This window comes from Anticarsia gemmatalis, chromosome 9 (assembly GCF_050436995.1).
Source record: "Anticarsia gemmatalis isolate Benzon Research Colony breed Stoneville strain chromosome 9, ilAntGemm2 primary, whole genome shotgun sequence".
NCBI classification, from domain to species: Eukaryota; Metazoa; Arthropoda; class Insecta; order Lepidoptera; family Erebidae; genus Anticarsia; species Anticarsia gemmatalis.
In genome coordinates, this window is record NC_134753.1 from 8898040 (window position 1) to 8912321 (window position 14282).

The 14282-nt window shown below is 31.9% G+C and overlaps 1 protein-coding gene across 2 annotated transcripts in view; it reads right to left on the reverse strand.

Moving 5' to 3' along the window:
* Positions 1-14024, reverse strand: part of LOC142975551 (pyrokinin-1 receptor-like) — a 55442-nt gene extending 41418 nt beyond the window's left edge. For both annotated transcript variants that reach the window (XM_076118475.1, XM_076118476.1), the window contains exon 1: positions 13830-14024. The gene's annotated coding sequence lies outside the window, so the exon portion shown is untranslated. The remainder of the gene's footprint in view (positions 1-13829) is intronic.
* Between the last annotated feature and the right edge of the window lie 258 nt (positions 14025-14282).

Here is a 14282-nt window from a genome sequence, read left to right on the forward strand (position 1 = left end):
TTACCGAATTTCAGTGAATCCTCCTTATGCAAATAGCGATAAATCCTGAAATCGAACTCGCACAATCTTGTTGAATCGTGAAAATCTATCAACGTATGTAGTAACATATTTAACTTAGAGCTTTCCAGTGAAATATTGTGTAAACTGTAAATAAACCTTGCTAATATTCAACCTGAAACCAACACGATCGGATCGAGCACTTAGTACTTTCTCGTTTCTCAAACTTCCAGTTTGACACCAGGCTTACGTCATACATCGGTAATGGATCCTAAACCTAGACTAGATTTGGGATCCATTACCGTCATCGGTAAACTATGGGTGTGCCATAATGCATGTTTGCCGATAGCTTCATGATATACACCGTTTGCTGTACTGATCCTTATATTCATACGATTTCATAAGTTTGTTGAATGCGAAAATAGTTTTCCTCTCTTTTTATGTAATATACAAGGAACTCATTACTCTCAATGCCTAAGCTGCGAAGAAGCATTATGGAAATACCCAAGTACCATTATTTTGAGCTCTGCACGCTTTCCAGCAAAAAAGTCAGTTCAAAACTGCGGTGTTATTATCATAAGTCATCACCCGAGTATTTAATTCAAATCTGAATGTTTTTTGTAACAAGAAAGGTTGCTTAAATCTTTATATTAGAAGTCAAACTGGTTATTTTGCGGTTTTTAAAGTATGTAGATACCTGCACCAAAACCTAAAAGCAGGTTTATTTTTATACCATCATGACTGTTACCCCCAAATACTAAGGCATAAGTGCATTTGGTCAATGTTTGTTTCACCATTTAGTGTATTTATACAATAAATAAATCTATAGTTTAATTATAGCGGGCGCGTAACAAAGCTCTGAGTTCCGTTTTATTTCCGACGGGATTCGAAATTTTAATACAATAACACTTTGTACCTCCTGGAAAGCGCGGCATTTTAGGGGTTCTACATATTAAAGACAACGCAACAAAATATTCTTACAAAAAAAACATAATAGGGCGGACTGTAGAAATTAAGGTATCTGACACAATTACTCATAATAAATCGGATGCGTCTTCTATAAACAACATTGCGTGATTGAAGAAAAACACCGTAGACTAGGTCATAACACTTAATGAAATATGTATTGGAAACGATAAATAAATCCCACAAATGTAAATATATCCATTGGTCATACTTAATTCACCGCGGTTAGTAATGTACATACGATTCACTTTATTATTTTTTAAAGAACCTGAATTAATGAATGACGTGCGATCTAAACATCGGCGAACAAAACAACACATTTTCATGGAAACACAATTTTGTTATTAAATAAGTACCTATTATATTCAAAAATATCGTCTTCGCCACATCGTTTAGCATTAAAAATAGAACGAAACATTAACAAACTGTTTCTTCAACAAACTATCTGTTACAAATCAATTTTTAATTTTAGTCACGGTTTTTTAATAATAACAACATCTATAGTTAATCGTTATGATTAGTTGTTTTTATTTATTACGTGAATTTATGGATTCATGGACTTCGTCACTGCACACAATTACTAAATGACGAATGTATTGAATTTATTGTTTTTATTATCGATTTTATTTCCAGTTCGATTAAAACGCAGAATTAAAATATATCTTTCCTCTAATCACATAAAAACTTTGGGAGCTTCACGCTTAAATATCGCTACTCGAATGAATAGCTATAGAGGTTAACCAATGAACTACGGATGCAGCTGAATAAATCAGATAAATGACAGTAAATTTTAATTTCGTTTCTGTAAAACATTTTGGTGACCGTAATTTAACTGTAGAATTAATTTTATTTATTTACAGCGTATTCAGTTAAGAGAATTAAATGTGTTCGGACATTCAAATAAACAGTGGTTAAAATCCCACAACAATAATATTTTTTTTAAACGATTAATGTAGATAATATTGAAGCATCACAAATTACAGTTATAAATAAAATATTACATGTTTTATATCAACGTTTATCAGTATATTAAGCTAACAAGACTAACAAATTAATTAAATGAATTATATATTGGTACTACCTATACCTATACATTAACAAAAATTATGTGACGCAATTATTTATGAGTGATCACAGGCATTATTTTCTTAAAATTAAAAAGTTTATGTAAAACCAAGAAATTGTGATTCATAATCAAACTTGTTTTATGGTGATTAATTATTTCTTGGACAAGCCTATTACGATCTAAAAATATAAAATAATATGGAACTTCGGCACTCCCCTAGAAACAGCCTCGTAATTGCACCATCGTGGCCGCTGTGATTAATTTAAAAACTTTATATAAAATATTGAAACAAATTTAATAGCTCGTGTAATTTGAAGAAGTGAAGTTTATCCGGTATTTTAGTAATCGCCGCAAGTTTTTGCTCTGTTCTCTCGAAACTACATACGATTCTTTTACGTCAATACGAAGACATCAATATCAAAATAACAATTTATACCTACCTACAATACCTACAAAGCGATTCCTTTCGTCAAAGTAAGTAAACTCACAAGAATGAAAGAATGTGAAAATAAAGTTTTATGGATATCAAGATCAAAAGCCCAGGGTCATCGACAGTTTCAAGTTAAAAGAAAGTCAAAGATAGTATCTATAACTTCAGTTACAAACTAAAAAAAAACAAAATTTTGTAACTATACGAAACAGAGAATAAAGGTTTAAGTTATGCTAATAAATTAAATATATGCACAATGTTTTAGGTTTATAATTATATGCATAAATATTTATGTGAATAAAAAATGGCCTATTTATTTGCACCATCAAGGATTTATACAGATATCAAGGTACTCACTGACATAGAAAATATGCGTTCTTTTCAGCTTCTGCTACACAGTACACTAATAGATACCATTGTTATGCTTTTTCTTTACCGTCTATTACCTAAGCTAATAAAATAGTTCTTAGAAATGATCTCAACAAGTCGACGACGTTATACCTATGAAGGCATTTTTTAAGATTTTTTGCCTGGCGTGGTCTCGTCGCTGTCTTAAAATAAGATTATACCTAGAAAAGAAATAAGCGCCCAATAAAGAAGGGCTTTTCTAGAAAATACGAGTTTCTTTATCTACTTAGCTCTGCACACATAGAAGGTAAATATGTATTCTTCGTGTTTTCTATGTAAAAGTTGCAGAAATATATAAATTATTTTCTTATGAGGTTTTTCGTTTGGTCATATACTCGTATATCAGCCAATACAATATTCCATAGAAACCTAGCTTAAACTTGCACAAACTCTTATAATAATGATTATACCTTCAAGTGATTTAATTTTAAACTGGTTGAAATAGTAGTAGCCTTCGTCATATCAAGATCTATCTAAATGTAACCGTTCCCCATAACATAGAGTCAAAATCTGAATCTTAATACAGCGCTATGGTTTCTTCTATTAATAAAAATATTGGCCAAATGACCTTTAGTATACAAAGACTAAATTAGCTAATTCTTGCTACACCTTGTATAATATGCTTATTAATCAATCTTGAGATTGATTGATAACGCACTAGTCACACATATTAAACAGAAACGCAAAATTGATTAAGGTGATAATAGGAATAAATGGTCTTATACTTATTAAACCAATTAAAAGTTAATACATATAAGAGTTTTGGATAGTATAATTTGTCGAAGGCAGGTCTAAAGTCGTAATACTACAGCTAATTAAATGTAACACGGGATTTACCTACAATTCTTAAAAGCTATCTTCTACCCAGAAGATTACACAAGACTTCATACAAACTGTAACAATTGAACGGCAGACAGCGAATAATAAACTTATTCCCAACAAGAAGTGTTCCAAGACTGAGACTTACGTAATGAATTTTCCTCAGTTGTTTCTTCATTAGTTATTTTGTTTACTACAGTATAAGAAGTTGCAATACAGCCCTTCTGAAGGCAATCGATACAATTTTTAATAATTATTGATATCGGACCAATATCAAATTGCATGACATTATTTTTTAAGTCATGAATCTTGTGATAGCATTGTACAATATACTTAAATAGAGGAGATTACACAGAAACATTAGATGGGCGAAAAAAGATTAATGCCTTTCGTTACTGCACCATTTCTTTTCATCACCTACCGCTTCGCAAGCGACTACACAACAAATAGCATACATTATTTTAATGCGAATTTTACTCTTATTTATCTTCAGAATACAACACTTTTGTTACAAACATATAATCTATAAAATAAACAGCAAAACTAGCGTAATAAAATTTGATATACGCGTACAAATATGTAGAGAAAAATAATTAGAAAAATCTCTAGAGGAAATATAACGGGCATTATCAAGCGAACAAATACAAAATATATCGTGAAAATATGTAACAGGAAGGTGACGAAATGAAAAACGAACACTGAAGTAGTAATATCAAATAACATTGTTTGTCGTGTCGCTGAGCAATAACATGGAAGAAGGGACTTTAACGTAACAATAGGAAAATAAAATGTTTGATTTACAGACAGTATTGGCTATGACCACAAGAGACACGTTGTTCATACGACAAAACGTATTACCGTATTTAAATAAATAAAACAATATCCGTATTGTTTTTGCCTTGATTTGTTCAACCATTAGTTAAACAGAAATTTTGTGATTGTCCTTGATTTTCAAAATTCATATCAATGCAATCAGGAAAAATCTGGAAAAACATTGATTTATTTATGGATACCGTGGTGATGTTCACCTACATAATAATTACTTTTTTTCCTCTTTGACCGTTTTATATTAATTTAAAGTTCATAATAACTGTATAGCTACGTATGCACAAAGTTCAAACACCTCTCAATAACTAGTTACTTGTACTCAGGACAATAGTTCGTAGAACGAGGACGTTGAAATTTGAAGCGGATATTACAGCAATAAATGAAATCATTCGCCATTATAGAGGAAGCCCTAGGAGTGCAGAGACCTATGATACCAGTTCAAAGAATTATTATTATTTACATGTTATCAAACCTTGTAATCGCAGATTATTGTTAGTCTGGTTTTTAGCCAACCGGAAAAGGAATTAGAATCTTGTCATTGACATTTCTAGTTTTAAGCTTATTTTTATTCGCTTCTATAATACCAGATAAGTTAGTGACATCAGTAAACGGGATTAGATATCAATTATAATGCAATTAAATTGAACTCGTGTTATATGATATGTTTGTGATAATAAATTACCTGTAGGTTACCTAGAAACTTTATAACAAAGATATATCTATCTTTCTCTTTTTCCCAGAATAAAAAAGAGAAATAATTACATAATCATTAATTAATGCTTTTTCAGAATCAACATGTTTTCCCTTGTTGTTTACAGTCCTTGCAGTACAGTAGAGAATCGTGCTGTCGATGCAACACTGAAAAGCTTAGAATAACGAGAGCACTCGGGATGCGGCTGCAAAAGATTGACTTCATAAAACAAAATGGTGCTGAGAAGTAGTATTCTACAGTGGGTGGGTGAAATAACGTTCTGCAAGTGTATTTAAAGTTTGAAAGAGATTAAATAACATTGAGAACGCAAATATTTGGTTTAGATGCAGTCACAAGATCATAAGGTCGGATCTCTGTCATTTATAAAACGATTTTGAAAATTGCAGTGTAATCGTATGATCTTTTTATTGTAAGTACATAGTGTTTGTCAAATACCTGCCTCTAACAGATTTGATGACCATTAGAGTTTTTTTGTAAAAATCTAGTTTGACTAAAAATCGCTGTACTACGAAAACTACGACCATAGGTGAGTCGTATGTTTTACATGGTCAACGCATACAAAACTTACTGACCATAACAGATGATAAGGTTCTGCTGTAAACATTGAAGTCTGATTTTTCACCGGTGATTGTAAACGGTACCTACGCGGCACTTTACGATACATTCTAACTAATTATACAAGTAGTTATACAACTAGTTGAACAAGTGCTTAATCAATCTCCGTAGTACAGTAAATGAAACTCATCGCATCTCTCTAGTAATAAAACTGCGAAAAGATAAGTCGTATTGTAAAGAAAATATTTATCAGTAATATCGGTCTACTTGCTTCATTGTTAAGATATGTATGTATGATTTATTAGCATCGCCTCTCAACCAATTCAGACACGCTAATTTATTTTTCAGAACATTAAGCACCCATAATTTGGCGTCGCCTCCACTTTGTTCGTGGATCAATAAACGGTATTTTATTTTGGCATGACAAAAAGAAAACAAACAATCGTTCTCATTCAAAAAGGAATATGAAAGTAATAATATAAAGCTGTAAAGTAAAACGGAAACCACTCAAATTAAGAATACAAAAGAAAAAGTAATTACCTACAATCAATGCGCAGAAGAGAGGCTTCTATAAGTTCATACTTAATACCTTTACGTGACCTTTCATATTGCAGCAGATCTTCGCCACAACTCACAAAACTTTTCTCATCCTTAGTAACTTTCTAAAAAGAATCGTAACGTTTTAATCTTTGTCTTGCTTTTTATTTCGTTAGCTAAACAGTTGTAATATTAATGTTATGATATTTTTATAAGTATGTAGTGTATGTATTACCATAATGATTGTTATAATTTCTGAAGTAGAATTAATATAATTACTGCCGACAGTATGAATTATTCTACTATTTGCAAGTTAGTTGCATATTTACAGATAAACTAACGAAATTTAGCTTTCACAATAAACCCTTCCCTTGTCGAGCCCAAAAACAAAACTGCGTTAACATAAAAGTTTATTACAACCACCATTTATGAAACCCGCCGAACCGGTAGCATCCGGATATACTTGAAGACGATATCGCATGTCATTGACCGTTTTCACTATCCAACATCGATGCCTAACCGATTAGGTCAGTCCCCAAAGTAAAAACGTCCTTGTAGAGAAAGCCCCTTACACCACAACGGTTACATTCATGAGGGTTATATCCTCTTTGAATTTCAGCATTATCATAATATTTAGCCAAAATAATAGAAGATAAGATTTTCCACATATCCCATAAGTCTAATGAAAAAGAAAAACTGTTGTCACGAGGATTAATTCTTGTACCTACTACTAAAATAAAAACTTTCCATTAAAGTGGAGATCAAAATGAGAAGAAATAAGTAATGAGTTTAATTTCGCCGCATTCGCTTAGTTACATTAGACTGTTATGAATACCGAACTACAGTTTATGTGTATAAGTTTGCACGAATTGCGTTGCGATAATAATGGTGCCAATATTGGATAACTTCTATTACTTCAGTGTTTAAATTACTGGTCCAGTTATTATTATCTACATAAATTAGCTCAATAATAATAAAGAAATACTTGTAGTAAAATAAATCTGAAAAAAAATCTTAATAAAAGAGCAGGTTCATTCCTTTGTGTAATACGTTTAATTAATTTTCAAGCTATTGTAATCCCTATTTCTAGAATCTACATTCCTATGCTTTCATAACAATAGAATATTTCGTACTTTTTCATAATAATATTGTCCTAATCAAAGTTCGTTTTAACATTATTCAAATAGCTCAGTTTATTGGAAATTCCAAGCATATGGTCACGGTATTTCATATTACGGAAGATAAGTATGTCAAATACTTGTATTTTAAGGACAAAATAAAACAAAGAGAAAACCATTTTCAGTATTGAAGCAGTCATAACATCGACTGGTTTCTGAATAACAGGCTTATTATACACGTTAATATGCGAGACCTCTGTATTAAATTAGACACTTATAGCCCGGGGTCTTCCCCCAGCTTTGTATAATTACTTGTATCTCACTGCCTTTTCTCAAACAAAATATTTCAACATCCATATTACGTTATCAATGGTTGAGATTCAGCTGAATAAGGTAAAAATTTAGGGAGTTTTTTTTTATAATATTTTATGCTTTTAAAGGTATGTAAACTACAAATTATTTTAATTCATATGCGTACAATCACGGTGATGTACAGACACGTGCCACACACTGCAAGTGCACTAACCGTGAAAGCCGTCTGCATAATAATTCATGTTAATAATTGTGAGTTTACATATATATTATACGTGTACGCCGTACATATTATGATTTTATAATATGTTTGCCGACTGTAAAGCTCTCCATCTGCAAAGACATTAAGCTTCTTTAATACAAGTAATAAACAAACGTTGGGTGAAACTAACACAATATTGTCTTAACATAAATTCAGTTTTAAGGTTCTCAAAGGGACACTTATAAGGATAAGATCTTAAATAGATTTATAACGTGTAAGACTACGCTAAGACATTTTGAATCTATTTTGTTTTTATAGGTCGGAAATCTGAAATTTACTCAAATGTCGTGAGCCTTAGGGTATTTTCTATTTAAGGCTTAAAATCATAAGCTACCCGTATCTCTGATAAGCAATTCTTGTTACGGAAACTTAGTCCTAGTTCTCATTCCAAGTTTAATCTAAGTTAAATACCTCTTGCCTTTGTAATAAGGTAGAGCACATGCATAGTACAACATGTTAGCACCTTTGGGACCCTAAGCTGAACAAGCTCCAATTAGGCACCCAGCCGGTGTCGTAGTATGAATTACGAATATTGTACGCAACATAAAGTTAGGCACGTAGGAAATCTCACACATACCTTGCATAGCACAAAATGCCGATGGAAATAGTCTAGGTGAATAGTTATTTCGTACCTACTAAGTCCATTTCAATTTTTCCCGTATCCCAAAATGTTTTTGTACTCAGACATACTATTTTTGGTATGAATTACAGTCATAAACGTGGTTTGTAAAAACGTAACCAGTAGTCGGCAAAAAACGAATTTTAGTTTGTTGTTATGGTCTTGTCATTACGGTTTTTTATGGTGTTGCGGCTTATGGATGTTTAATTCCATCCTTTATTTCCAGATTGATAGTGTTCCTCGTGTAGCCAAGTAATATTTTATGACAGTTCATTAATGGAGGTCAGCTAGTTGCCAAATTAAAAGCCGGTTTTACCTGATCACAAGAAAGTGCTATGGTATCTCATTTGGTCGCTAAAGAAATGAAGGACAATGATTAACGAAAAGAAAGCGGGTACCTAATTGTTGGTATAAATTAGTATAATGAACTTTACTTTACTTATTATAAAACAAAGGTTAAGTACAAAATAATAATTTATGCTGTCTAATTACTGAATTACAGTTAAAATTGCTATGTTTAATAACTGGGTAACTAACCAAACATAAAATATTTCTGTTTGTAGCTCATTGGATTAACTGTTGTTTAAACCAATAATTTATATTGATGGATCATAATAAACCGATCGACTACACCGACATTTTAGATTTCTTTAAACTTGTGCTAATTACTTACTAAAAAAAAACGACGAATACTAAATAAAATTGAAATGTTACATCGGTAATTTTAGTTTTTATACGCCGAAAATAAACAGAACCAAGACGTGGATTGCAAACACGTTACAAGCGTTCATTATCTTTTTATAACTACTACAACTAATCATTAACAACAATTTTAACTTTAAATTGACTCAGATGAAGTTTCATGACCTTATATATACCCTGTGTTCTCGAAGTTGAAACACTTTTTGCTGTCATAAACAATTTTTATGAGGAAACCAACTGGAGATTTTTGGTTTTATTTACGAGTACACTATTATTTATTATACTATAATCACTTAGTGGTTTGACACCTGATTCATTAGGTAATCGGCAGTAGATCAGTCAAAGGTTGTAAAAATAACAATGTGACATATTCATAACTCGGAGGTCGTCGTTGCTCGTCGTCGATGTATAGAATACGTATGGTTTCTAATGAATGCCTCCACGTTAAGTTGTAAGTCGACACGCAAATAATTTCGCATAATGACGCACATTTTTTAATAAAATTAAGGTTGTTTTATCAACTGCTTAGAACGTCTGCTAATACATGTTACTGTATTTTACAATTACATTTTAACCCATAAGTATGATGTCATTTTCCAAAAGTTATAATGAAATGTCATAGACAAGTCGGTATCGGGAGACACATAAGTTATTGTTAGAGTTCAGTTACAAAAACAACAACTATCTCCACATAACTTTGTACTAGTTCCTGACAATAACCCTTAGTGGACGCTTTTTGAACTTGGGCAGTTTCAAAAGTTATCAATTTTAATGTACAATGTACACATGTTAATGTGTTTTAATCGCGCCGTAATTTTTATTAATAATCACATGTTCATTGTTCAAATGCCAATGTCACTTCAAATAACTATAAAAAACAGTCATTACCAATACATTGTTTACATTACAGCGCTATAAAGACAATGGCCATAATCCTAAACAAACGACAATATAAATTTTACGATGGAAATAAGTAAAATCAATTGGTGATTCCATTAGAATCTCTATCGTAGCGAATACTCTATTCCTATTCCCTTTATTACCGTAATGTAATTGCCACTTGTAATTATTAACTCTAAATCCGAACATATAAAGTGGACTTTGTATAGTTATTTACTTTGCTTAAGTGACCCAAAATATACAAAGTATTTAAGTTACTGCGACGTTTGGAACACAAACTTATAATGAACATGTTTACATGCCTCTTACCCGTCAAGTTTAATAATAGAGGACCTTAACATCATATCAATCACTAAAATAAAGCAACAGCTACGTATACAACTAACGAAAGATTGAAATTAGTAAAGGTTTTGTAATATAATATTTAAGGTAAGTTGGGAAATACAGTCTTTGTAGTGCGCCCGTCTTACAAGCCAAGTAGCGGGGTTTAAGTTTCAACCCCGTTTCAAATAGCTTGCAAAGCCCAAAATATTTCCTTCTAAACGCAGCTCTTTGCGAAGTCCCAGTGTTTGGAATGGAAATATCAAAAGCTTTATAAGCTGTTTGAAAATGTAGTGGTCCGTTTTTATTCGGGGTAGTAAAATGTAAGCTATTTCTTGTGCCCGTCGTTATTTGAAATCAAATTTTTAAAAATAGTGTGACATAACGTCGTTTGATGTCTTCTATTTTTCTATTTTAATTACAAAACCAAAAAGCTTTAGAATTATGTGTATTTTACTATTGAAACAATTCTATCGTCTGTCGTATGTGTAATATACGCTACCGCACTTGAACGAAGATTTCAATAACCCGTCTGACCTTTTCAACTGGGTACTAAAATATGATACTGCATGAATATTTTCCTCTCGGGCTTACATACTATTCTAACCGGTTCTAACCTCAATTCTCTTCAATTCACAATCGCTCTATAAATCCTTTCTGGTTCGTTTATCATTTTTTTACCTTGTACCTACCTCGTAGCTGCTACTTACTAATGTATATCAAAAAGACAGTAGAATAAGATCAAAAAGACAGTAGATTTAACCAATTACTGGTAAATGCTGAGTATTCGATGCTGATACAATGGTAAAAAAAAACACAAGGTATACTAATGATTACTTTCCTTGTATCCTATCTACTACTTTCTCACTTCGAACCAATTACGAGCATAATGCCTCAGGCATATTTCTAAACTTTTAAAATGGAAATTTCAAGAGTTTTATACTATAAGTAGATAAACGCCTACGCTAAACCTATTTGCTGGCACTTGGTTCGAAAGAGGCATACGTGCAACGCATATGTAAACGAGTAGTATGGGTACCACCTAGTCAAACAAGTGATTCGTTAATAAGCGAGGGAAATGGCGCTCAGTATTCAGTTTAAATCTCTTAACCACACAAACACATCCCGACTCATTACCCACATTCGTTGTGCGCTACAAACCATTTATAAGAGCTACAGCTCGCGTAATAATCTACAGAACGTTTGCTGCGTAGAGATACTTCAGATTAAACTATTTTAACTAACATTCAAGTACTTTTGCTGGGCAGACTTCCCGTGCGTATTATAATTATGTATGTCGTTAGCAAATAATAAAGGCAGCGGCCTTTTTTGGTACTTCATTTGCTTTCTTTATATCAGAAGCGTCTGATAAGCAGAAAAGCCATGTCATTACTAGGTATTACCAGTAAGTACCAAGGAATTGTTTATGTGAGAAATTCGTTCTGATTTAGTGCGACGTAAAATAAATGTTACAATAATTTGCAAAATTAGGCATGATTGCGGCATGACATTTACATTATTTACATTTAAATTGGCAAAGTTTTAAGTGTATCAACTGTATGTTTAGGTACTTGATAATGTGCTAGTCATTATTAGTCGTAGTTTTTACGAATTATACTTTGAAATACACCCAAATTGCTCGAAATGAACTTGTCTGACCCCCTCGAACACGATAAACATCCGATTTTAAGGAAAAACTTTTCTTTAATCGACTTTTTTATACACTTTTATTGCATTAAAATAGTTTAAACTATAAAAAAGTTAAAGCATGACATGAAATTCTCTCTGATTTATATCACTCCCCTTTATATCAAAAATATATAAATTATTTAACCGCTTTACTAAAAAGAAATCATTTAATCATGCGTACAAGAATATAAAAATATTTAAGACAATTTTATAAAATCCTGTCACATAGCTGAAGAGCCGGCTCAAATTGAATTTTCTTTGACGATATTATCAATAGTACAACTGGGGAACAAGGGGTCTATGTTAATAAAGAAAATACCAGTCCCACAACGAGTGGCGGAAAATTACTGGAATATTCAGCAATATGCACAAGAGGTTCAGTCACGTAGTACAAATGAACGTTAGGCGGCTTACGGAAGGTAATTTATATGGCAATTGTGAGTTGAAAATACACAGCAACGCCTAGAAACAAATGTAATACAAACCATCCGTAAATCGTCCGTGGCTCTACATGTCTAGGCTTTATGTCCAATGAACCAGCCAGATACAAATTTTCGTAATGGAATTTCCGATCAACTACACAAACGTTTAATTCCATTTCGCGGTGTTTAGAAATCAATTTCTAATCAGCACGGTCCTATCAAATTTTATGTTTGTCTCTTTGATCGTTTTGTTTTAAGTGTAATAATTTCTTGTTGAGAACATCCAATTCATGAATTTATACTTCAAAGTTTATAGTGAAACATTCTGATGGAACGGTTATATGAACATTTCATTTTATAGAACGGATATTGACGCCTTCATCCGGATAAAATAGTCGAACCCTACCTTATAAATCTTCAAAACACTTTAGTATAATAAAACCGTTTACAATTCACTTTTACTGTTCACAGTCCAATATAAATCGTCTCTCCTAAAATTATTAGATCCGGTTCCTTAAATGATTCCAATTTGTTTTTCATAAGAATTTGTAGATTAATCATTTTGATTTCGAGAATTTTAAATAAGTAATTATTTTATAAAGGTGTATGTAATTAATTGCACTACAAATTGTAGATAGGTACCTAACTGAGAATTAATTGACATATACAATATAATGATATTGTAGCAATTAAATTATTATTATAATATGACATCTTTACATTTTTGTATCACATATTACATTTCTTCTAACATACATAATTCTAATTGACAAACATAGGAACATAATAAGTAAATGTTTTAAATTCTTGTACATCAAAAGTAACGCTACCAATTTTTATAAACTGGGCGGGCATTGTTACTACTTATAATTAATTATTCATTAAATCGTAGTTGAGAATGAATAAAATATTAGATTATTTATTTTAGGAAACAGGAACTAATATTTTTTGTGATCTTATTGATACTTAATTATTTTATAACATCTTAAATGTTATACGGAAAGACAAAATAATTTGATATCATTAATGCATTGAATTTTTTGGCATATTTAACTTGAACGAAACTTTTTTATACAAAATTAACACAAAAAATATGTATTTTTAATCCATTAACAATATGGACTACCTAAATAAAGAAACTACATAAAATAAAGTTATTTACGTACGTTATTCAGCAGTCACTCGAAACTGAAGTTTATATTAGCAATCCGAAGTTGACAAAGACATAAATGTATAACATTACGATCACTGTCACTTATATAAGTTGAACAAAACACGCACTGTTTGGACGTAACCGCGGAACTCGTGAGTGGTGCGTCTCCGTAGTACGACAAAGTAGCGGCGCGGACAAATCGCGACTGAAAACAACCGCGCGCCGACCACCGCGTGTGCACCCTACTCACCTCACACATCTGAGGTCAATGTCAGAGCACGCTCAAACTCAATCTACACCGTGACCATCTCTCTTCAATTGGTTACACATGATTACCGTAGAAATGAACAATGCTTATCAAAAAATGAACGTAATCTGTAGTAAAAATACACGTTTTGATTTCATCTACAACATTCATGTGCCAGTTGTTTTCTGCTATTGTTTACAAAATTTGTCAACAATGGAA